This window comes from Mesoplodon densirostris, chromosome 5, assembly GCF_025265405.1.
Source record: "Mesoplodon densirostris isolate mMesDen1 chromosome 5, mMesDen1 primary haplotype, whole genome shotgun sequence".
NCBI classification, from domain to species: domain Eukaryota; kingdom Metazoa; phylum Chordata; class Mammalia; order Artiodactyla; family Ziphiidae; genus Mesoplodon; species Mesoplodon densirostris.
In genome coordinates this window covers 107,635,489-107,663,177 of record NC_082665.1, presented here as the reverse complement: position 1 = coordinate 107,663,177, position 27,689 = coordinate 107,635,489, and the positions used below count along the sequence as shown (strand labels likewise).

Genomic DNA, 27,689 nt, shown 5'->3' with positions numbered 1-27,689 from the left:
AGATGGCTCCTGTGATCCCCACCTGCTAATGTTTTCCCTTGACTGTGACTGAGACTTGCTTCTAACCAATAGAATACAGAAAAGGTGCTGGGTTGTATGTGATTACATGCACATAATGATGTGATGATGTTATATAAATCTGTACTCCCTGTCTTGCTGGAGTTTCTCCCTTGCTAGCTGAGAGGAAGGAAAATGGCCATGTTGGGGAACCCCACATGGCAAAGAAGTGCGGGTGGTCTCTATAAGCTGAGGGACACCTGTACCCAATAGGTAATGATGGCCAAAAAAACCAAAAGCCAAACAAACAAAAAAACCCAACCCCCAAACAAAAAGCTGAAGCTCTCAGTCCTACAACCACAGGGAACTGAATGCTGTCAGTAACTACACGAGTTCCCCAGTCAAGCTTCCAGATGAGAATCCAACCCTGGCCAACACCTTGATTGAAGCCTTGTAAGACCCTAAGCAGAAGGCCTAACTAGGCCATGTTCAGAGTCCTGACCCACAGAAACTGAGATAATAAATGTGTGTTGTTTTAAGCCACTAAGATAATATTGTGATGCATCAATAGAAAACTAATACATCCACAGAACTCAACACCATCCTGACTAGAGACAACTTGGTTAATATAGAAAGCAACTAAAACTCTTGAGGTACACCCAATAAAGATTATAATGGCATACCTGAATACTCCTTTTTGTATAAATAATAGTAACATAATAGAGCAAACTCAAATAAGCATGGTTTACAAGCCTAACACTTTGTTAGTGATAGTCACATTTAGCAGCAATAATCATACACAGTGCTATATTAGTTAGTAAGGAGAATTATGAAAAGTATAAAAGATACAGCCCCCGCCTTCCAATATCCTTTGTTTCCTAAGTCTTATCTGTGTCATCTGGGAGTTTCTTTATATAAAGGTCTTATTTCCCAGCGTTTCTAAAATAGCAAAGCCAGAGGCATAGATAAGGCATGCAGAGCAACTTGTAGGCAGCATGGAAAACTGCAGAAGGGGAGGATGAGTGAATTGGTTATGTATTGCAGCATAACAAATTGCCCAAAACCTAGCAGCTTAAAACAACAAATCTTTATTATTTCACATAGTTTCTGAAGGTCAGGAATCTGGGAGCAGCTTAGGTGGGTGGTTCCAGCTCAGGGTCTCTCAGGAAGTTTCAGTCAAGCTGTTGACTGGGATGCAGTCATCTGAAAGCTTGCCTGGGGCTTGAGGAACTAAAGTTGACCCCTGGACAGCACAGGTTAGAATTGTGTGGGTCCACTTACATGTGGCTTTTAAAAAATTACATGTGGCTTTTAAAAATATTACAGTAATACATGATCTGCGGTTGGTTGAGTATCTGGATGTGGAACTGTAGATATGGAAGACCCATGACTAAAGAGGGCCACCTGTAAGTTATATGTGGATTTTTAACTGAGCAGAGGGTTGGTCCCCCAAACCTTCCCACATTGTTCAAGGGTCAATTGTACTTCCAAGACTGTTCACTCACATAGCTGTTTGCAGGAGCCCTCAATTCCTTGATAACAGGAATTTCTGAGTGTCCTCGTGACCAGGCAGCTGGCTTCACCCAAAGAAAGTTAATCAAGAGCAAGGAAAAAGCTGCAGTGCTTTTTATGACCTAGTTCAGGGATTAGCAAACTTTTTTTTTAATAGATCTTTATTGGAGTATAATTGCTTCACAATACCGTGTTAGTTTCTGTTGCACAACAAATCACCATTTGCATATACGTGTCCCCATATCCCCTCTCTCTTGAGCCTCCCTCCCATCCTCCCTATCTCACCCCTCTAGGTCATCGCAAGGCATCCAGCCAATCTTCCCGTGCTATGCTGCTGATTCCCACCAGCCAACTATTTTACATTCGGTAGTGTATATATGTCGATGCTACTCTCACTTTGCCCCAGCTTTGCCCTCCCACCCCATGTCCTCAAGTCCATTCTCTATGTCTACCTCTTTATTCCTGCCCTGCAACTAGTTCATCAGTACCTTTTTTTTTTTCTTTAGATCCCATATATATGCATTAGCATACGGTATTTGTTTTTCTCTTTCTGGCTTACTTCACTCTGTATGACAGACTCTAGGTCCATCCACCTCATTACAAATAACTCAGTTTCATCTCTTTTTATGGCTGATTAATGTTCTACTATATGTGCCACATCTTCTTTATCCATTCATCTGTCAATGGACACTTAGGTTTCTTACATGTCCTGGCTATTGTAAATAGAGCTGCAATGAACATTGTGGTACATGACTCTTTGAATTGTGGTTTTCTCAGGGTACATGTCCAGTAGTGGGATTGCTGGGTCATATGGTAGTTCTATTTTTAGTTTTTTAAGGAAACTCCATACTGTTTTCCATAGTGGTTTATCAATTTACCAACAGTGCAGGAGGTTTCCCTTTTCACCACACCCTTTCCAGCATTTACTGTTTCTAGATTTTTTGATAATGGCCATTCTGACCAGCGTGAGGTGATAACTCATTGTCGTAAACTTTCTTGAAGGGCTAAATAATAAATATTTTAGGCTTGCATGCCATAGAGTATTGTAACTACTTACCTCAGTTGTTTCAGTGCAAAGTCAGCTACGTACAATATGTAAACAAATGGGGACGATATGTTCCAATACAACTTGATTTATAAAAATAGGCGGCCAGCCCATATAGTAAAGTTCGCTAACCCCTGACCTGGTCTCAAAGCTGCATGCCCTCATTTTCCCTTTATTCATTCATTAGAAGCAAGTCATTAGGGTCCAGCCCACACTCCAGGCGAGAGGAATTAGGCTCTATCTCTTGAAGGGAGGAATAAAAGAATTTCTGGACATATCTTAAAACCATCACAATGGGCTTACACATAGTAAGCAGAATATGGGTCAAATATTGCATTCATTTCTTAGGTCTGCTGTTACAAATTATACAAACTGGGTGGCTTAAAGCAACAGAAATTTATTCCCTCACAGTTCTTGAGACTAGAAGTCTAAAGTCAAGGTATCAGTGGGGTCATGCTCCCTCTGAAGGCTCTAGGGAGGATCTTTCCTCTTCCTAACTTCTGGTGGCTCTCAGCAATCCTTGGTGTTCCTTGGCTCGTAGTCATTTCACTCCAATCTCTACCTCTGTCTTCAAATGGCCGCTTCTCTCTCTGTGTGTCCTCTCCTCTTCTTATAAGGGTATCACTCATTGGATTTAGGGTCCACCCTACCCAGAACGACCTCGTATTAACTTAAATAATCATAACTACAAAGAGTCTATTTCCAAATAAGGTCACATTCTGAGGTTCTAGGTGAATATGGATTCTAGGGGAACACTATTCAACGCCCCAACACACAATAGTGTCCCTTACCAAGTTCTCTGTCCTCACTTCCTGCCACTCCTAGCTCTAGGCTCTAGTCAGAGTGAATGGCTTGTTCTCCTAAGCTACTAGGCTACATGATCTTGCTGTTGCTCTCCCTCGGGTGCCCTGTCACCTCTTCCTTGCTTCTACTTAACCTTTAAGATTATCCCTTCAGAATCCCTTGATGACACCCCTGGATCTGTTGGACGTGTTTCCACAGCACCCTTTGCATATTTCTAACATATCTGTATTGTAATGACTAGTATATAAGTTTGTATTCTACACTAAACCCTAAGCTGCTTGAAATCAATAACTGTCATTTTCATTCCTATGTCTTCAGCAACTAGCAGAGTACTTCAATAAATAGAAGGTATTCAAGAAACATTTGTTGATTGAACAAAGTTATAGGATTTTCTTCTTGTAAATTCTTAAATGCAGGATAAAATCTCTTTGGGCTAGGACAATTGTAACACAGTCCTTCCTGAACATAGGAGGCTAGATTTGTTATTTCAATAATTACTTTTATTAAAGTCTCTCTAGGCCCGAGCCATGGCAATAAAGGATTGTGGGTGCACAGCTGGCCCGCATCTGGAACACATAAGTGCAGGCAAGTTGATGAGTACTGTTCTGAATCCCTTCTACCACTCTCCACCAACCAGGCAATGTGAACTGAGAAGCAGTGTTGAATATTCTAGTTTTATATATTATGAATCAAAGTAGAAATATCCTTTCTCTAACTTTTTTCTTCCTTGATACTTGAAGGCCCATTACTTTAAGCAATAAAGTATGGTTGCCTTATAGCAAGAACATTTTTTAAATTGAAATTTTTATTGAGATAATTGTAGATTCACATACAATTAGAAGAAATACAGAGCAATCCCTCATAAACTTTGTCCAGTTTTCCCCAACGTTAACATTATGCAAAATTATAGTATGATATCACAAACAGGATAGTGTTATTGACATAATCCACTGATCTTACTCAGATTTCCCCCATTTTATTTGTACTCATTTGTGTGTGTATTTGTGTGAGTGTGCATTACATTCTATACAATTTTATCATCTGTGTAGGTTCATATGTCCATCACCGCAGTTAAAATACTGAACAGTTTCAATGCCACAAGTATCCCTTATGTTACCCTAAAGCATGTTCTATTACATCCCATCTTTTATTCCTACTGTCATATTTTATATACACATATTTTACATTATATAAGAAATCATATCATGTTAATATGTAGAATGTGATCATTTAAGGATACACAATAAAATTGCTACAGCAAGTACTAAAAAATATTTAAAAGATACAGCTAAGCAGTCATTAGATGAATTGAAATAGAATACTACAAAACATTTGATTAAACTAAAGTCAATTGATCAATCAAAGGAAGAAATAAGGAACAAAAAACGCCAGATGGGATAAACAGAAAACAAAAAACAAAGTACACCTAAGTACAACCATATCAATAACTATATTAAATGTAGATGGACTAGAAGGTAAAGACTGAGACTGTATTAAAGAAAGCAAGATCTGATTATATGCTATTTCTAAGAAACACAACTCATATATAAAAAAGACAGACAATTTGAAAATAAAAGGAGGAAGGAATGATATACCATTCAAATACTAAGCATAAAAAAGCTGGTGTGACTGTTTTACCAGACAAAACAGACTTCAAAACAAAGAGCATTAGCAGAGATAAAGAGGGAGATTTAATATAATAATAATAGGGCCACTTAATCAAGAAGACAAAATAATCCTAAATATGGACATAATCAACAACAGAGCTTCAAAGTATGGGATGACAGAACTACAGAAATAGATAAGTCCACAATCATAGCGATTTTAACACCGCTTTCTCAATAATAGGTAATAATGGAAGTAGACAAAAGAAATCCATAAGCAGATAGACTTAAACAATACTATCAACCATCTTGCTCTAATTGACACTCATGGAACATTGCACTTAGCAGCCACAGAATACATAAGTGCAAAGATAGTTGCACCAATATAGACCTTATTCTGGGCCTTAAAATGTTTCTCAATAAATTTCCAGGGACTTCCCTGGTGGTCCAGCGGTTGAGACTCTGTGTTCCCAATGCAGGGGACCCAGGTTCAATCCCTGGTCAGGGAACTAGGTCCCACATGCCGCAATTAAGAGCCTGCATGTTGCAACTAAAGATCCCACATGCTGCAACTAAAGATCCCACGTGCCACAACAAAGATCCCGCACGTGGCAACAAAGATCCCGAGTGCTGCAACTAAGACCCAGAGCAGCCAAATAAATAAATAAATATTTTTTTAAAAAAATAAATAAATTTCCAGACAAATTTTAAAGAGTATGTTCACTGACCATATACAAATTAAATTAGACATCAGTGAGATAAGTATTTTTATATATTGATAAGATACCTTTTTTAAAAATCCCTGTTCGCCTCACACCTGTCAGAATTGTCAAAAAGACCACAAATAACAAATGCTGGCGAGGGTACACAGAAAGAGAACCCTTGTACACTGTTGGTGGGATTGTAAATTGGTGCAGCCACTATGGAAAACAGTATGGAGGTTCCTCAAAAAACTAAAAATAGAACTGCCACACGATCCAGCAATTCCACTCCTGGGTATGTATATGAAAAAAACAAAAACTAATTTGAAAAGATACATGTGCCCCAATGTTCATAGCAGCATTATTAGCCAAGATATGGAAGCAACCTAAGTGTCCTTCAACAGATGAATGGATAAAGATGTGGTATATATACACAATGGAATATTACTCAGTCATAAAAAAGAATGAAATTCTGCCATTTGCAAAAACATAGATGGACCTAGAGAGTATTATGCTTAGTGAAATAAGTTACAGAAAGACAAATACTCTGTTATCACTTATATATGGAATCTAAAAAATAAAACAAACAAATGTATACAGCAAAACAGAAACAGACTTATGGATATAGAGAACAAACTAGTGCTTGCCTGTGAGGAGAGGAAGTGGGGGCAAGAAAGGGTATAGGATTAAGAGATACAAACTACTATGTACAAAGTAGACAAGGAACAAGGATATACTGTACAGCAGAATAAAGTATATCCATTATTTTGTAATAACTTTAAATGGAGTATAATCTTTAAAAATATTGAATGACTATGTTGTACACCTGAAACTAATATAATATTGTAAATCAACTCTACTGCAATAAAAAAATCCCTGTAATATCTGGATACTAAAAATACACATCTAATAACCCACGGGTGAAAAAACAAATCACAAAGAAAATTAGAAAAGATTTCAAACTAAATGAAAATGAAACAAACCCAACATGCCACAATGTGCAAGATACAAAGAAAACAGTGCTTAGAGGAAATTTTATAGCTTTAAATGTGTGTTTTAGAGAAGAAGAAGGATTTTGAAGTAATAATCTTGATCTTGTTTCCACCAAAAAAGCTAGAAAAAACAGAGCACATTGCTATATTTAAAACAGACAACCAACAAGGACCTACTGTACAACACAGGGAATGCTGCTCAATATTTGGTAATAATCTAAATGGGAAAAGAATTTGAAAAAGAATAGATACATGTATATGTATAACTGAATCACTTTGCTGTACACCTGAAACTAACAAAACATTGTTAATCAACTATGCTCCAATATAAAATAAAAAGCAAAAAAAAAAAAAAATAGAGCAGACTAAACCTAAAGTAAGAATTACAAAAAGTAGAACTAAACCTAAAGAAAGAAGAGAAAATAATAAAGAATAGAGACCAATGAAATAAAAAACAACAAAAGAAAAAATTAATAAAGCCTACAGCTAATTAAAAAAATATTAGTAAAACTGTTAATACCCAAGTGAGACTGATGATGGAAAACGGAAAGGAAAAAACAAATTGTGCTAAGTGACAGAAGCCAATCTGAAAGGTTACATACATATGATTCCAACCATTCTGGAAAAGGCAAAACTATGGAGACAGTAAAAGAAATACAGAAATTTGGAAGAGGGAAAGAGGGAGGGATGAAGAGATGGAGCACAGTGAAAATATTCTGCATGATACTGTAATGGTAAATACCTGTCATTATACATTTTTCAAAACCCATAGAACCTGCAACACAAAGATGAACCCTAATGTAAACAATGGACTTTAGTGAATAATAATGTATCAATTTTGGCTCATCAATTGTAACAAATGTACCACACTACATGCAAGATATTAATAATAGGGAAGACTTGGGGTGGGAGTAGAGGTGAAAAAGTTTATGGGAAACTCTTTGTACTTCCTGCTCATTTTTCTATAAACCTAAAACTGCTCAAAAAATTCTATTAAGGGAGCTTCCCTGGTGGCGCAGTGGTTAAGAATCCGCCTGCCAATGCAGGGGACACGGGTTTGAGCCCTGGTCCGGGAAGATCCCACATGCCGCGGAGCAACTAAGCCCATGAGCCACAACTACTGAGCCTGCATGCCACAACTACTGAAGCCCACGTGCCTAGAGCCCATGCTCTGCAATGAGAAGCCACTGCAATGAGAAGCCTGCACACCGCAACGAAGAGTAGACCCTGCTCGCCGTAACTAGAGAAAGCCTGCGTGAAGCAACAAAGACCCAACACAGCCAACACAGCCAAAATAAATAAATTTAAAAAAATTCTATTAATAAACCATCACCAAACAAAAAGACAACCTAGTGAATAGAAGAAAATATTTGCAAATGATATGACTGATAAGGGATTAATATCCAACATATATAAACAGCTCATGCAATGCAACACCAAAAAAACAAACAACCAGATTAAAAATGGGCAGAAGAACTGAACAGACATTTTTCCAAAAAGGAAATGCATATGGCAAGCAGGCACATGAAAAGATGCTCAACATTGCTAATCATCAGGGAAATGCAAATCAAAACCACAATAAGATGTCACCTCACACCTGTCAGAATGGCTATCATCAGAAAGAACACAAATAACAAATGTTGGTGAGGATGTGGAGAAAAGGGAACCCTCATACACTGTTGGTGGGACTGTAAATTGGTGCAGCCACTGTGGAAAACAGTATGGGGGTCTCTCAAAAAACTAAAAATAGAACTACTATATGACTCAGCAATTCCACTAATGGGTATGTATCTAAAAAAAGAAAACACACTAATTCAAAAAGATACAATACATCCCAATGTTCATAGCAGCATAATTTATAATTGCCAAGATATGGAAACAACCTAAATGTCCATCAATAGATGAATAGATAAAGAAGATATGGTACATATATACAATGAAATACTACATCAAAAAAATAATGAAATTTTGCCATTTGCAGCAACATGGATGGACTTGGAGGGCATTATGCTAAGTGAAATAACTCAAACAGAGAAAGACAAACACTGTAGGATATCACTTATATGTGGAATCTAAAAAATACAACAAACTAGTGAATATAACTAAAAAGCAGACTCACAGATATAGAGAACAAACTAGTGGTTACCAGTGGGGAGAGGGAAGGGAGGGTGGGGCAATATAGGGGTAGGGGATTAAGAGGTACAAACTAATAGGCATAATTTTAGCTACAAGGATATATTATATAACACAATACAATACATTGTATGTATAATGTACATACTGTACATTTACAAAATGTAAATTTCAATTACGTATTTTCTTTTTGAGGAACTTAATGCAATATAGTTTTTCTTAGCAGTGCTTTGGAGGCTTTTCATATGGTATTAAATTTAATCTCCAGTTTATAATATTTCTCAACATTATACTATTTATAAAAAATATTTTTTATATTTTATGTGAAAAAATCAATTTCTTTTAATGATATTGCAGTATGATTTCAATTTTATATATTTTTCTTATGTATACTAATAAACTTAATACTTGTTGCTAAAGTTTTTTGGAGAAAAATTAATATAGAGAGAAAGAAATAAGTGAAATTTTATTTAATTGTTCTTTGGAAAATATGGCATAGGTTATATGTTCCAAGAATTTGATTTAAATCAAGCACAGCTGGCTTTCTATATCCATGGGTTCCATATCCATGGATTCAACCAATTGCAGATAGAAAATATTTGAAAAAAGAATTCCAAAAAGCAAAATTTGAATTTGTAGTGTAACAGAAACTATTTACATAGCATTTACATTGTATTTAAAACTATTTGCATAGCACTTACATTATGTCAGGTATTATAAGTAATCTAGAGATGATTTAAAGTATACAGGAGGATGTGCTTTGGTTATATGCAAATACTAGGTCGTTTTATATAAGGAACTTGAGCAACTGTGGATTTTGGTATTTGAGGGGTTCTGGGATCAATCCCATAGGGGTATTATGGGACAACTGTATTTCTTTTGACTTTATGACTTGCTTGACTTTCCTACATTTGGTCATGAAATTAGTCTTCCGTTATTGTTTTCCCACTTACTGTGTTAGCAAGTTGGGACATAAATTATCTTAAGAATTCCCACAATTTATTCCTGAGAAACTGTACATTACAAACTTTGCGTCTGGCACTTTTAAGCTGTGTAACCTTGGGCAAGTTACTTAGCATTATCTGTAAAATGGAGAAAATGACAGTGGTGGTGGTGATGGTGATAATTATGACCGTATCTACTGAGATGGTTACTGTAAAGGTTAAATAAGATAAGGCACGGCAGCCCAAAGCACAATGCCTGCTCACAAATGTTTGCTAATATTTTAATAAATCTAGTCACTAAATCCAATTGATTCCATCTAAATATCATTCAAGTTTTTGCCCCACTCTTTTTTTTTTTTTTTTTGCGGTACGCGGGCCTCTCACCGCTGCGGCCTCCCCTGCTGCGGAGCACAGGCTCCGCACACGCAGGCTCAGCGGCCGTGGCTCACAGGCCCAGCTGCTCCGCGGCATGTGGGATCTTCCCAGACCGGGGCACGAACCCACGAACCCATGACCCCTGCATCGGCAGACGGACCCCCAACCACTGAGCCACCAGGGAAGCCCTTGTCCCACTCTTGATTCGCACATCTTTCCCTTAGGTTCCTTTCATCTCTCATGTGGCCTGTAACAAGAGCTTCCAAATATATCTCCCTGCTTCTAATCTCCTTCCCCTTCAATTCCTACAGGAGCAATCTTTCTAAAATACATTCTGATTATTTCACTCCCTTAATGAAACTCTTTCTATGGCTCCCCATCGCATAAAGCAATGTTTCTCAAACTTCATTCATTCCCATACCTCTTCCCAAGCATTGCAAATGTTTCCTCTGCCTGGACTGCCTTCCTCATCTTTCTTCCTAAAGAATTCATTCTGTATGATTTACCTTATTTTATCTGCAATAAGGATGTCACTTAACGTGAACTGCAAATTTTATTCCAGACCTTTATTTTGTACCATAAAAAAATCTTTGAGTGGCATATAATTTACATACATGAAATACATAGATCGCAAGTGTTGTTTAATGAATGTCAACAGTTCTACACATTCATGTAACCACCACCCCAAACAAGATCTAGAACACTTCTAGACCTCTAGAAAGTTCCCTAATGCTCCTTTCCAGTCAAGCAAAATATCTTCTTCCACTGCCCCAGCCAAAAATAAAAAAAATTTTTTTAGAAAGAGAAGCAGTGCTACTTTATTAAAATACTGGTTTATTTCACATGTATATATATGTCTCCCCACCATTTCCATTTGTCCGACCACCACTACTACTATGTCCTATCACAACATTCCATACATACTTAAAACCAAGCAAAGGGTGTAGTTTTGTCTCTAAAAACTAAACAGGAATTTTGGACAACACATTCTTGGCAATGGAACCTGGACAACATTTATCAGACGTGGCGGGGAAAGTTCTCACTCTGCATTATAAAAAGGACAGCCAGATATCAACTGCTACAGAAATGAAATAAGATGGAAAATTTTAACAAACTGTTTAAATTATTTTCTTAGAGAGACTTTCTCCACTGCCAGAAGTCTTGAATAGCCTCCTGGTCTGTCATCTGGAAACAATTCTTCACATTATTGATGAACTTGGCTTTCACTTTGGGAAGGGGACCACCTTTTCCTATAGTTGCTTGCATTTTTGCTTTAATGTCTTCTACAGAGCTAGGTCCTTTTGTTGTTTTAGGAGGTTTTTTTTTCCTGTTTTTTGAAGGATTCTTGACGTTTTGATCTTGGTATTGATGGTTTTGAGTCTTTTCCATTCTAGTTTGATTTCGGTGCATTTTTGGCTGGCGTATCTCGTACAGATTTCTTTACTGGAGCTTTTTCTTCAGCTTCCTCATCATCAAGTTATCGTTGTTGTCATCATCATCATCATCTTCATCAGCAGCAAGTTTTACTTTTTTCTGTGGAAACTTGCTACCACTTCCAGGGGCAGAACGCTTTCCAGACATACTTAGGAGTGTCACATCCTCCTCCCCTACGTCTTCTGACTCTGCATCTTCCTCCACAGCTACTAAGTGCTATCCGCTAATATGCACAGGACCTGAACCACACTTCAACCGTAAGACCACAGGTGGTCTTATTTCAAAGCCCCCAAGGGAAACCGTTGGCTGTACAGACATTTTTGAAGTTGCCAGTGTTACTTTGATTGGACTGCCTTCATAATTCATCGCCTCTGCTTCAACAGTGTGCAATTCATCCTTTGCGCCAGCCCCTAAACTGACCGTTCTTGAAGATAACGGGTGCTCATTTTCATCATTATCCACCTTAAAGTGATCATCTTTGTCAGCCTTTGGTTCACAACCGAAAAGATAGTTCTGGGGCCTCACGGGGCTCATGTCCATCTCCATCGAATCTTCCATGGGTTGGTGGCATGCACTCAGGTGGGAGAGAAAGCGGACAGATAAATAACTACCGTTCCGGAGAATAGCCGCACAGGATGGCATGACACCACAGTAAAGTCAAAAATGTTATGACAAAAAAGATTTTAAAGGTCACAGAACAATCATAATTTTTTCCATTGATATTAAAAGTACTTTGCATGATTTCAGCTTGCATGATCATTTTTACAGTCCCACATTACTGTGTATAGAGAGGGTTGTTTGTGTTTTTTAACTTTTCATTTTATTTCCTTTTTGGCATTTTAGCCATATCTGTTTATGTGTATATGTGCACGTGCATGTGTGTGTGAATGGTTGCTCTAAAGTAGAAATCAGCAACTACAGCACATGGACCAAATCCAGCTCATGGCCTTTTTTAAAGAATAAATAATACTTTATTAGAACGCAGCGCTGCAAGACGATATGGCCCACAAAGCCTAAAATATTATTCTCTGACCCTTTACAGAAAAAGTTTCCCAACCCTTGCTCTAAAGTGATGGTTCTTACATTTTAGCATGTATCAGAATCACAGGAAGACTGTTGAGCCATACCCCCAGAGCTGCTGACTCAGGTCCACAGTGGAGCCAGAGACTTTCATCTCTAACAAGCTCCCAGGTGATGCTAATGCTGCTGGGCTGACTATGCCCTAAGAACCACTGTTTTAGAGATTATATTATATAACTTTAACTTATTATAACCTCCCTCATACTATTTTGTACTACTTCAATCCCAACTTTTGTGCTCTTGTTATCATATATTTTATTTCTTTATACACTCTTAACTCTATTGTACATTGTTATTATTTTTGCTTTAAATAGGCCATAGTTTTTTCTGTAAATAACACACAGTGAAATTGACTTCCTGTGGTGTACAATTCTACAAATTTTAACTTATGTATGGATTCTTGTAATTGCTATCACAATAAGTCCCTCTGTTAAAGGATTTAGTAGAAACAAGGAGCGTGAATAAATGAGGAATTTTACCACAGAGATGGAAAGTATAAAAAAAGAATCAGAAGGAAATTCTAGAAGTAAAAAATAAATATAAAAATTTAAGAATTCACTAGATGGGCATAACAGTCTTGCTACTGAGTGAAGGTAACTTCTCTACTGGAGTGTAAGGTTCTCATGTTTTCTGCTCTTTTTCTTTATTCAGTGAAACAGCACTATTAATATCCACTTATATGTTGGTCATTTCCAATTTGTATTTATTGCTGCTAACGTGTATCTCATATGATTTCTGAAGAGTATTGCCTGAAAACTTCATTCTTGAAACTTTCAACTGGAAAAAGTTCTGGCAAAATTATTTTTTCTTTCACAGTTTCTCAAAGCAGCCATAGAAACCACTTTGTTTCTCATGTTTGTTCCTATGGACCTTATTGTCTAATCATTTTCCAGGTAAGAGTTATAAGGCAGCCTTTTTCAGGTTTTCAATTAGTAACTTTTTATGGTCTTTCTTGGAGAGGTTTGTTTCCTGGTTTATGATCCCCTAGATACTTTAGGGAACTTTAGTGAGGAAAGCTTGTAGTTTCCGAGACATTCGGCAGCCATTGTGCCCCCACCTCCATCAACTTATTAAATTATGAAAGCTGTTCAGGAGAATGGAAAGACAGCCTAGAGGTGGGGTTCAATAACTTTTAAAACTTCCATTCTGATTATAATAAAGTATCAGGCTGCTATAAAGACATCAAGTTTCTTTCAGCTCCCGGGTCCAGGTTAATAAGCAGTAGAGTTACATAAACATCTTTCCATTCGACACCTCACAATCCCTAGGTGCCTTCTGAGGTATGTCCCACCCTTTTGTTTATACTATTATAATACAAACTAAAAATTGGTTTTCAATTTCTAATGTAAAATTCTTTTGTCATCTATGTTGTAATCCTGCCTCTAAGCATTTGCCTAAGTAATCTCTCTTGCCTGGTTTTTGATGAGGTGTGTCATAAAGTACTGTAAAGGGTGTGTTTACTTTGTGTTGCATTTTTCGAGAAGTAGAAAAAAGGCCGTTCTATACTTTCCAGATGTTCCATCGTTTCTTTGCTGTCTGCAGAAAACCTGTGTAAATTGTTTCTACTAAGTTTGTATTGCAAATGTATTTTGAAATGAATTTTACCAGGATCCATCATACCATTTTGCTATGAGAACAATGGTACACATCTCACAACATGGCATTCAAAGTTTATTCCTTAAATTCTAGACTCATGCTCGAAGTAGTATATTTTATTATCTGGTTATGATTGTATTTGTTGTCCTGGGAGAAAGGCAGAGTGAGATATTATCACCTCACTCTCCGCATGAGGAAGTGGAGACACGAACAGAGATGATTAAATGAGACGGCACACAACAAAAGTGTCTGGGACAGAGCTTGGTATGTGTGTATATGTGTGCACGTGGTGTGTGTATACATATACACAGAGACACACACATATGTGTGTATATATATACATATTTAATATATATTTTTTTTTCAAAATGAGGGTGAGGGCAATAATTTCTTTCTTTATAAGAATATATGTACTTACTATCAAAAAGCAAATCAGTGGCAGATCTAAAATTAAAGCGTCTTAACTTCTAGTAAGCTCTATTCAGATGTCACAGATAACATTTCCCTATCTGGCTATTAGCTTTCCACATTCAGGAGAAACTAATATCTGTTACAGTAATCAATTTTTAAAATACAATCCAAAAACATTATAGGGACACTTCCTTAAACTCTCTTTTCTTCATATATTTCTACTGGCATTACAATACTATTTTGACTTCTTCCTCAGATCTCTTTCTCTGAATACAGCCTTCAGCCAAATTCTGGTTTAAGTAAAGTTTGGCTCTGATTTCCCTCCACTTTCTATTTTGGTTCTTCTACTTCTTATGTGACAATCCATATTCCATAAAAATCAGTTCATGGGCAGAAACAGCAGGAAGAGGAATCTGATTAGGACAGTGAACTGTGAGTCAGACAGTGGGAATTCCACAGGGGGAAAAGAAAAAGGCTTTCAAGCAATTAGGAACTGGGATTATTAAAGGAGTTGAGTGATTTGAGAGAAGCAAGGGGTTAATAACTTGGAGTTTGTTTGCCAGGCAATAAGTGAGCAGGGCAGAGCAGGCCAAACAAGTATATGGAAACAGCAGCAGGCAGAATGCAAAAATGCTTTGTATCTTCAGTCACTCTTTATTCCTCTTATTATGGCAAATTTCAATCTAATGTGACACTATCCCAGAATCCTACTGGTAGTAATAACTGCAACAGTTGGCTGGCTGACCAGTCATTATGGGGTCAGGAGTGATTACAGCTCTTCTGGCAGAAGGGTTTTCTTCACTCTGTTGAAATGGATGCAATTACAGTAATTCACACCAAAGAGGGAGAAAATGATCATTAACTTATTACAACCCTCAAAAATAGTATGTTTTGAGGAGAGGACTGAAGCAACACTTCTCCAAGTAAATTCTATGCCACACTCACTCCTGTATTTTAGTTCAGTGCTCCAGATGAAAAAGGCTTCTGTGGTCAAACATGCTGAGAAATGCTGCATGATCCTCTTACTAAAAACATTAATAAAGGTCCCGAGAAGTCTTGCAGTAAGAACGTAAGTTCATTTAATTTTATTTAATTTACTTTTATGGTTAGTGCTTTCAGTGCCTGCTCAAGAAATCTTTGCATACTCCAAGATTGCAAAGATATTTTTCTTTGTTTTTCCTAGCTCTTGGTTCTGAGTTTTATATTTAGATCTATGATCCATGCCTATTTAATTTTTGTGTATGGAGTGAGAAAGACATGGAGGTTCTTTTTTTTTCCCCCATAAGAAAATCCATTTGATCCAGCAACATGTTTAAAAAGACTATCCTTTTCCCATTGAACTTACTTGCCACCTTGATCAAAAATCAATTGACCTTATATGTGTGACCGATTTCTGGACGCACTATTGTGTCCCATTGATATTATTTATCTATGCTTAGGGCAATACTTGATTAACTGTAGCTTTAAAGTCTTAAAATCACATATTATAAATCTTCCACCTTGTTTCTTTTCAAGATAGTTTTAGCTCTTCTATATTCATTGCATTTCCAAATAAATTTTAGAATCAGCTTGAAAATTTCTTCAAAAATGCCTGCTAGGGGCTTCCCTGGTGGCGCAGTTGTTGAGAATCTGCCTGCTAATGCAGGGGACACGGGTTCGAGCCCTGGTCTGGGAGGATCCCACATGCCGCGGAGCAACTGGGCCCGTGAGCCACGACTACTGAGCCTGCGCGTCTGGAGCCTGTGCTCTGCAACAAGAGAGGCCACCATAGTGAGAGGCCCGCGCACCATGATGAAGAGTGGCTCCCGCTTGCCACAGCTGGAGAAAGCCCTCGCACAGAAATGAAGACGCAACACAGCAAAAATAAATTAATTAATTAATAAACTCCTACCTCCAACATCTAAATGTGGGCTGGATATTACATAGTAGTGTTGTATTTGTGTTAGCTTTCGAAAAAAAAATGCCTGCTAGAATTCTGATAGAGGTTGTATTGGATCTATACATTAATTTAGGGAGAATTGGCGTCTCAACAGTTTTGAGTTCTATAATCCATGATCATGGTATGGTTGACCCTTGAACAATACAGGTTTGAACTGCATGGGTCCACTTAGATTTTTTTCAATAGTACACTGTATGGTACTACATGATCTGAAGTTGGTTGAATCTGCAAATTTGGAACCTAGAGGGAGGAACTGTGTATACGGAGGGCAGACTATAAATTACTGCAGATTTTCAACTGCACAAGGGTCATCAGCACCACTAATGCCTGCATTGTTCAAGGGTCAACTGTATATATACTGTATTTTTAATTTTGATCTTTAATTTTTCTCAGCAATGTTTTGTAGTTCTCAGTAGAGAGGTCTTGTGCTTTTTTAAAAGATTTATTTCTATGTATTTGGTATTTTAATGGTGATATTTTTATTTAGTTTCTAATTGTTTTAGCTATTCTAATTATTTCAAATAAATTTTTTATATTGACTATAACCTGTGGCCTGGATAAATTTGTTAATTAGTTCAAATAGTTTTTTATAGCTTCTACAGGGTTTTCTATATATACAATCTTCCCGTGTGTGAATCACGCCTGTTTTGCCTCCTTTCTGAAACTTGGCCTTTTATCCCCTTTTCTTGCCTTAACACAGTGGCCCTATACTAAGCACATAATATACATCATCTCATTTAATCTTCATAACAACTCAGTGATATTCCTATTTTACAGATAAGAAAACTAAGGCTCAGAAATTTTCAGCAACTTGCCTAATCAATATTGCACATCTATTAACAGATCTAGAATTCAAACCTAGGCAGTCTTGCTCCAAACCCATACTTATGACTACTAGCTTCTAAATTTGGAAAACTCAGAGGCACAAAAGCAAAATTTTTTTCAAATTAATAATAGAAAAAAATCCCATTAAGGGCAAAGATACTAACAGTTCATAGAAAAAAAAAAGGCAAGTTTCTTTTAAATATGAGAAGATGTCAACCTCACATGAAATGAGAGAAATGCAAATTAAAACTATGCTAAAATGGTGCAGTATGAAAACAGCATAGTAGTTTCTCAAAAAATGAAAATAGAATTACCATATGATTCAGCAATCCCACTTCTAGGTTTATCAAAAAAAAATTGAAAGCAGAACCTCAAGGAGTTATCCACATACTCATGTTCATAGCAGCATTATTTACAGTAGCCAAGAGGTAGAAGCAAACCAAATATCTATAGATGGATAAATGGATAAACAAAATGTGATATCTAAAACACAACGGAATATTATTCAGCCTTAAAAAGGAAGGAAATCCTGTCATATGCTACAACATGGATGAATCTTGAGGACTTTATCCTAAGTGAAACAAGCCTCACAAAAAAGACAAAAAATTGTATGATTTCACTTATATGAGGTATCTATACTAGTCAAATTCATAGAAACAGAAAGTAGAATGGTGGTTGCTAGGAAATGGGGGAGGGGGAAATGGAGAATTGTCATGTAATAGGTAAAGAGTTTCAATTTTACAAGATGAAAAAGTTCTGGAGATCTGTTTCATAACAATGTTAAAATGCTTAACACTACTGAATTGTACACTTAAAAAATGGTTGCAGGCTTCCCTGGTGGTGCAGTGGTTAAGAATCCGCCTGCCAATGTAGGGGACACGGGTTTGAGCCCTGGTCCGGGAAGATCCCACATGCCACGACGCAACTAAGCCCGTGTGCCACAACTACTGAGCCTGTGCTCTAGAACCTGAGAGCCACAACTACTGAGCCGTGTGCCACAACTACTGAAGCCCATGCACCTAGAGCCCGTGCTCTGCAACAAGAGAAGCCACCACAATGAGAAGCCTGCTCGCCACAACTAGAGAAAGCCCGAGTGCAGCAACAAAGACCCAATGCAGCCAAAAATAAATAAATTAAATAAATAAAATTTTAAAAAATGGTTGCAATGATAAATTTTACATTATTTTTTAAATCACAATTTAAAAACTATTTTTAAAAGCTTAACACAAATTTTATTATAAATTCTTTAAAAAACTATGCTGAAACCATTTTTTAAGCTATCAGATGGGGAAAAATCCAGAAGTCTGATAGCACTCTCTTATATGTTCATTGCTGGGGGAGTACAAATTGGTACAATCCCTATGGAGCACAATTAGGCAATAACTATGACACCTTTTGATCCAGCAATTCTACTCTGGTGAATTTAATCATTCAGATATACTGTATGAATATATGAGATGATATAGGCACAAGATTGTGAACTTCAGCATTGTTTGCAAAAGAAAGATACTGAAAATAACCAAAATGCCCATTATTGGATGACTGGTCAAATAAGTTATATTTATACAATGGAATACTATGCAGCTATTTAAAAATGAGAATGCTCACTATGTACTGATATGGAAAGAGGTTCAAGATATGTGAAAAAATTAAGAGTATATATAATAGTATGTGTAAAAAAGTAGGGAAGTAGGAATCTGTTTATACTTTTATATTTCCTTGACATATAAAGAAACTTTAGATACATGAAAAGGATAATAATAAAATTTAGTAATATTAATAATAATAATACATTAAAAAAATAATAATGATTTGGGGGCCCTGAACGGGAACCAAATAGGTAGGGGACTGGGGTGGGGAGACTTTTCAAAATATACTTTTTTATATGTTTTGGTCTTGGAACCATGTGACTTATATCACCTATTCAAAAAGTTCAATTAAAATTCCTATGCTTAGGGCTTCCCTGGTGGCGCAGTGGTTGAGAGTCCGCCTGCCGATGCAGGGGACACAGGTTCGTGCCCCTATCTGAGAGGATCCCACATGCCGCGGAGCGGCTGGGCCCGTGAGCCATGGCCGCTGAGCCTGCGCGTCCGGAGCCTGTGCTCCGCAACGGGAGAGGCCACAACAGTGAGAGCCCCGTGTATTGCAAAAAAAAAAAAAACCAAAAAAACCCTCCTATGCTTAGAAATAAATTTAATGGTACCAACTGACATTAAATGATTCATAAAACAAATGTTTACCAAGTATCTACTATATGTGAAGTAGGCACTATTTGGCAATACAGCACTGAACAAGATAGAGTTCTTGCCCTTATAGAACTTACATTCTAGTGGGAAAGATTATATATATTTTACTGAATAAAATAAATTATGCCAGGTAGTTATTTAAGAAAACATCAATCAGGGTAAAAGGAAAAAGGAGAGATGTAGTGAAAGTGAGGTGGTGGTACCTCTGTAGAGGAGGCATTTGAGTAGAGACGTGAATGAAGGGAAAGAAGAAACAATGTAAGGGAAAGCTTTCCAGGCGGCAAAAGCCTTGAGGCAGGAACAAGTCTGATGTGTTCCAGAAACAGCAAAAACATTTATACAGCTGGAGCAAACTGTGTGAGGAGAACAAGGCAGGCAATGATGTTAAACAGACGGTCAGAAGGCAGATCATATGGGCTTTGTGGGACATGTGCAAGGGTTTGGGTGTTAGAGACAACTATTGGAGGTTTTAAAAAAAATCTAGAAGGGTCTTCATTAAGATTTGGCCAGGGCACACCTGTATGGCCTTCCAGGTTGTTAAATGACTGAAATATTTCAAATACGGTCAGAAAAATAACTGCTTCCCTGGTAATAGTGTCACCTGCCACGCTGGCTCCTCTCCCAAGATACCCAACCCTCTCCCCCGCCATGAACCGATAACTAAGTAACCTGGTCCAGCAGTGGCTATTAATAGAACTGGGGAAGTTAATCAGCTCAGGAACCTAGAATCATTGCAGTTCAGCAATCTAAAGGATGAGCCAAGGTTTCACTTTATTATAGCCCTAGAACCTGCTTAGGACAGTGTGTCTTGGTCTTCCATCCCACCAAGGGTCATTTGGGCCCCAATACCATCATCTGGGCTCCCTCTCAGTCCAGCAGGAATAAGAGGCAGGCTAGAGAAATAGACCCAATGTCCCTAAGGTCTGAGATGAAGCTAGAGGAAAGGGAAAACTGTACTTCCATATAAACAATCTGTCTCCTCAGTACTTCCTGAATGATTTGAAAGGCTACTGGCCCACAGCCAGCCTTTATAATTTTTATATAATACATTAACCGCATCAAACTTTTTCTATGTTCAAAGTTATACAATTGTCGAGTACCAGGATTTATTTTTCAAATACATCGTGACAAAAGGGAAGTAGAAAATATCAACCTCGCCAGCATCAAATGCAATCTTAACACCCTCATAGCTGCACTCAATAAAGTCAATGTTTGTATAACAATGTGTAGTTCCTGGAATCCTAATATCAACACAGAACTATAGCAGCTGAACTACAGCGATTTTAATTTCATATGTGAAATTTATTTTACACACTATAGTATTGGGAATTTAGTCCGGAAAATTAGTACACAGGTCAAAATCTTAAAAACAGATTTCTCTGAAGTTGCATGAAATTTCTAAGGCTGCTTGCCATTTCCATCCATTTCACGAAGCTCCTCCTCTTATTCTGCTGCTCTTAAATCTAGAATCCCAACAACTGATTATGTTAGTTCTACTTAGTTCTCATTCATTCGATTTCTTTGAACATCAAAACCTCCAGTTTAACTACCTGAGAGACTATTAAATATTTGCTAACATAATCTTGCAACATGAGCCTAAACTAAAGGGAAAGCAACTGGAAAGAACATCAGGGAGAAAATTTAAGCACTACTCAAATAATCAGTCTCAGGGCACCAGATATATATACAAGCACTTTTATTTTCTGACCATAAGCACCTTAACTCAACCAAACACAAGACAGTAAAAGTCATCTCATGCAAGCAGGAGGACCTGTGTTAGCAGAACACTTACTGAAAAAGCTTTAGGGATTTCCTTTTCATTAAAAAAAATCAAACTACTTGTGAAATGCTGAAACTTTCTTGTAAGTAGGTCTACTACACAAGATTTAGTACCTTAATTTAATCTTAGATAGAAATTGTTCCTACCACGCTTTCATATTCAAATATCAAAATATTAAAAAAAAAAAAAACTTACACCACAGCAACCTGAAGTCTGCAGAGACAGCATGAAACTACCAGCAGCCGCCTACTTCCTCACAGACTAAACTTTGTTCCCTTCCTGGCTGGTTCTGGATCAGGTTCACACTGATACACATTTACCATGGCGCCTTGGAAGCTACCACCCAACGCGGTGGGAGGGTTTGTTAATTTAAATCCTGCATGATAACCACCTATCAGCAACTTCTCAAAGTGGGAGTTGGACATGTTTAAAGAGACAAATGTAAGAAAGATTATAGAGAAAGCCTGAAAAATCTCATAATCTCTAATGGCTGGGTTTTGGTTTCAGAGGGGATTTCCTTCCTAGAAAAATCAAACAAACAAACCAATACAGTAGTCCTCTGAGATTCAAAAATCTTGCTTTCTTCCTTTGATAAAAGTTTTCCCTCCTCCTCAGAGTGCATACATTGTACAGTCACGGCAGAAAGAGGCCAGAAAGTTGCGTCACAACTACTGTATAGTCCATCACCTCCATCCACCTCAACTCTTTCACTAGTTAGGGAAACAATGCAAAGTTCTTGTTAAACTTAGTGCTTTCTGACATTGAAACTACTCGCTGATCTAACGTAAAGTGAAAACTTGGATCCCAAATTCTGTTCTTCACAAGACAAAATGTTATGCTGCTTCATCCCCTTCCACATCCCTAAGCTTCTTTCCCTCTGAGCTACTATATTTCTATAATTTGTAGCATTAGCCTTTGAAGCAGAAACCATTTATTATGTACTTACTACACTAATCACTTTATAAACATTATCGCATTCTCTCCTAAGCAATACATTTTGGGATCATCTTCAATTTGTCTTAGTCTGATTCTCTGTATCCAATTTAGCCCCTTCACTATCCTGGTGATCCTACTGCAATAAGCAGTAGGCAGAATAATGACCTCCTCCACAGATGTCCACACACTAACCATCAGATGTGCAACTATGTTACCTTCCACAGCAAAGGGGACTCTGTAGATGCAATTAAGAACTTTGAGATGGGGAGATTATCGAGATGCGTCTAATCTTTCCCAGCTGTGGTAAGAGAGGGGCAATGTGAGGACCTGACTTGCTCTTACTGGCTTTGAAGATGGAGGAAGGGAGCCACTAGATGCTGAAAAAGGCAAGGAAACACATTCTCTTCTAGAGCCTCCAGAAAGGGACACGGCCCTGATAACACCTTGGTTTTAGCCTAGTGAGACCCACATTGGATTTTTGACCTACCGAACTGTAAAATAATAAATTTGTGTTGTTTTAAGCCACTAAGTTTGTGATAATTTTTTTATAGCAGTGATAGAAATATAACGTAGGTACTTTAATTTCAAAATGTCTCTTTGAAAACATAACACCCAGAACTGATAGAACACTCCAAATGAAGTCTGATGAAGAAATAAAATAATTGTGGAACTATCAAGATACTATAATTTTATAAATGCAACTCAAGACTGTTTTAGATTTTTAATGCATTATGCTCTTAAGTTAGTGGACTCAAGTTTTTGTCACACAAACTACATCAAATCAGGTGCATATACACATGCATATACACATGCATATACACATGCATATACACATGTGGGCATATACACATGCATAAATATGTATATACATGCATACACGTACATACACATACTGTAAACATAGATGTTAATGCAAGAATTGGTGACTATGCTTCAAATTCTAATTTATAACAAAACAAATGAAACCCTGGCTTATGTGTAGTACCAATATACCAATATGTGTAGTACCAATATTGGTAAAATGGAAGTGTAGTTTTCATATGCAATTCCCTGACAAGTAACTTGAAAGACTACTTTGGCATTAGTTCCTCACAAACCAGGCTAAATACATATTTGAAAGCTTTGCTCTGATATTTTCCATCTAATTTTAAACAGCATTGGTCTACAAGCCACAAGGCAATACTCACACCACGTAAAGATTTCTTTTAAATCTTTTGTGTGAGAAAGTCATTAGATCAGTAACACCGTAGGTAATATACAGGAGCTTCTTGAAAATGTCATGGGAAAACTATATAGAGTTAGTAATTTAAAAAAAAAATCAACTATCTAGTCTAATGTCATCTGAATGGAGAAGTTAATATCAGCATCATTTATTACCCTAATGTAATTCTAATACTTAGAGATTTTTTTACTGTTTGAAAGAAAACAGATTTTAAGAATAGTTAAACCAGCTTCTTTTGTAAATGTTTAGGTTTCTAAACTAAAAGTTACTTACATAGCAAATAGCTTTCATTAACTCCATCTTGTATACCTTCTCTGAAAGTACCTCTTAAGGCTAAGAAACAAAAAGCTAATGTAACACTAAATCTGAAAGACAAAATTACAGCTTTCACACATATTTCATTCAGCCTGGGCTGTTAGCTTTCACAGTCAGTTACAACTACAGAGGCACACTGTCACTTCTTAACATCATCTACTGCCTGTAACTCTCCGTTGTCACATTTTAAAGAAATGTTGACATTACCATGTTTTGAGAAAGCAAATCTGAATTGATATCTTAGGGAACAATATATCATTTTATTTTCCTTCTTGACCTTCATTATTATGAGAGTGGTAGAATTCTCAGTGATTCCCTTTCTGTCCTAAATATTAAAGGAATGAGAATTGATACAAGCACTTTGGATGTCAGTTAAATGGAATTATTAGTACTGCCATGCAATTTGGTATTACCTAGAAAAGAGGAAGAAGTACGTTCCCACAACCAGCAATTTAACTCCCAGGCACACACCATAGCCCAGCTTCCTAACTGCTGTTCCATGGTACCCTAGAGTGCAACAAATGGGTCATAGGTGTGCCCAGATATGGATCTCCTCAACTCTCCAGCCAAGCAGAAGCCCCCAGGCCAGAGACACAGTTTCATTCCTTTAATGGAGAGTTTTGTACAAATATGATCTATAATTTTCTATGTGTGCTATGGCATGAAAAATGTTGGGAAACACTGAGAAGTTCTTGCCTGTGTGTGGCAGATACATATTCAGGAATATATGTATACATAGGAGCAACGTTCGTAATAACTAAAAATTGGACTATCTCAGATATTCATCAATCAGTTCATCTGCTAATAAATTCTGGAATACTCATACAATGCAATATTATACAGCAGTGAAACTAATGAACAATAGCTATATGCATTGACATGGATAGATCTAAGACTATAACGTTGAGCAAAAAAAAAGGTAAGTCCCAGAAAAATACATACAATATAATTCTATTTTTATAAAACTCAAAAACAAGTAAAACCATTAAACTGTTTAGGGATATTCAGATATGTGACAAAACCATTGAAAAAAGGAAGAAAATTATTAACACAAAAATTCAGGGGACTTCCCTGGTGGTCCAGCGATTAGGACTCTGCACTTCCATTGCATGGGGGCACGGGTTCCATTCCTGGTTGGGGAACTAAGATCCCTCAAGCTGTGCAGAGTGGCCAAAAAAAAAAAAAAAAAAAAAAAATCAGAACTTTGGTTACCTCTGAGGGAGGATGCAAAGTTCAGGATCAGAGAGAAGCACACAGGAGATATTAGAGGTAATGGCCATATTGCTTTCTTAAAACTGGGCTGTAGGGACACATATGGTCTCTATATAGTTATTCCATAAGCGTTACAGATATTTTGTAAATGTTTTGTATCTACTCAATTTTTTTTTTTTTTTTTTTTTGCTGTACGCTGGCCTCTCACTGCTGTGGCCTCTCCCGTTGCGGAGCACAGGCTCCGGACGCGCAGGCCCAGCGGCCATGGCTCACGGGCCTAGCCGCTCCACGGCATGTGGGATCTTCCCGGACCGGGGCACAAACCCGTGTCCCCTGCACTGGCGGGCGGACTCTCAACCGCGCCACCAGGGAAGCCCTCTACTCAATGTTTAATAAACATCTTTTATAAAGGCCCTACATTGCCCAGAGGTAGATAGCAAATGTATCTGTGATCTCTGCAACAGTATGAGGTACATGGAATAGGAGGGACAGAAAGCACCAAATACACAGAATGCTGCAGGTCAGACACTGGACCTTTCACAGAGGTCCTACAAACTCATATACAGTTGCAACAAGGAAAGATTTGTAAGCTACACAATAACTAAAATTAAGACTAAATTCAATATGCTCTCATTTTATGAGGCACCACATATGCAAATGTTAACAGTAAACACAGATTTAAAGAATCAGGAATGAATAAACTGCCAGCCTAGGGATGAAAAACTCTTCTTTCCATTTTCTCAACAGTCAACATTTCATTGTGTATTTAGACCACACAAAAGACATTTACAGACTGACAATACTTTAATTCATCATGTATATCCAGCCATGTTTTCTGAGTCAAATGTCTGTTTGTCAATGTCATTTAAGGGCAGGTTTATAAAGCCTCAAGAGCAAGAACTAGATCTGTTTCATCTGATACAGCTACCAAGGAAAACACAATGAAAATGGTTTAAGAATTCCTGCCTCTACTCTGTCTTCTTGTGTTTAAGGGCTAGACATTGGGAAGCTATTTTTCTAAGCACTGGCTATTTTGCCAATCCAGAAGAGCTATAATAGACCACAGAAATATAAACTTAACTTCCAAATTAATTAAATTTATTATTTTTGATTTGGAATATAAAGGAAACCCAGTATGAGCACTCCCTTTAATATTAAAAAAAAGAGTCACTTAAAAGCAGATAGGTTAATGTTTACACAAAGGCAATTTTTTTTCCGTTTGCTTTTTTTTTTTTTCCTTTAAATTTGAATAGGTGAGTGACCTTGCTGGAATTCCCCTGTCAGTTCTGGAGTATCTATCTGGAAATTTCAAACAGAAACTACGTTCACACGACACATAATAATGGTATGCCAAGTGGTATCTGTTTCTGCACCTTGAACTCAGATATTACATCACCGATGAATCAATAAACTTCACACAAAATGAAAAGCTTTTTTCCCTTGGGCAATTTAAGAAAAGATTAAATTTAATTGTACTTTACAGTGTATATTTGTATGGTCAATTGTACACAGAAAAACTTCACATATTTACCCAATCCAAGAAATTCACCCTGATACAGCTGCAAGCTATCAAAGGCCAATTTTTAAGTATGTCAAACACTGAATATATCATGCTGAAGTGAGAATCTGAGTCCATATTTAATTCCCATTACATTAGCATAACTACCTAAAAGTCTACATAATAATAAAGCATTTATTGTTTCTGCTTTATTTCAGATTTTCTGAAATACCTATTTTCACCGAGAGGAAGTTATTTCAGATTTACTGTGAAAAGGCTTATGGCAAACCTGTCCTTTCTGGTGTGAGGCAGTCCTGAAACTAACCCTAAACCACTGAAAATCAATACAGAGTCATAAGCAACAGTGGGAACAATTTAGAATAGACACAAAATATTTCCCTAATCTAGGCCACACCCCTAGTTTCACCCTTGGCACTTCTCTCCCTCATTTTCAGAAGGTGAAAGTACGATAAGTACGCTCTGGAATTTTAGCCCAGTCATCTATGTTGCTCTCAAATGCTGTTTACAGGACAGAAAAAAAAAAATTAAATGTTTCATAATCTCAGTTTCGACAGAATATATTAGTGTTTCAGAAGTTGAGATGAATTGGTACACAAGAGTGAATGGGGAAAGAGTATCAGGGAAAGTTCAGCAGAGGGAGCACTGCACTTTAATATTTTTCCTAGAATATCTCTGCACTATTTTACAATAGTGGCTGGAATCATTTCAATGTTATATAAAGAATGTAAAATATTCTTTAAAGAAAAATTTTAAACCATTAGCATGACACCTCACAATGTTTCCTGTCCCTACTGCCTCCAATTTAGGAAGGCACAGTAAATGGGATAATAATTCCATGTACAACTGCAACCTGATTTTTCAAATAAAGCTGGAATAAAAGTGTAATGGAGGCAGGGAGGAAGGAAAAATTAGGTATCAAATTGCTTTTCCCAACCACTTCTTGCTTCTGTCTCCACCTCCCAACCTTCATCTAGTTAGTAAAAAGAAAAAAAAAATTTTTTTGATGATATTATTTGGAAATATTAAGATACTTAGCATAACCAATTCACAATTATTTCCTAACCTTT

General features: G+C 37.1%; 1 protein-coding gene and 1 pseudogene across 3 annotated transcripts in view; both read right to left on the bottom strand.

Moving 5' to 3' along the window:
* MAP3K13 (mitogen-activated protein kinase kinase kinase 13) overlaps nucleotides 1–27,689 on the bottom strand; it is a 166,150-nt gene that overhangs the window by 116,134 nt on the left and 22,327 nt on the right. The window lies entirely within an intron of this gene.
* The window catches only part of LOC132490739 (nucleophosmin-like), a 39,071-nt pseudogene continuing 22,327 nt past the window's right edge, over nucleotides 10,946–27,689 (bottom strand).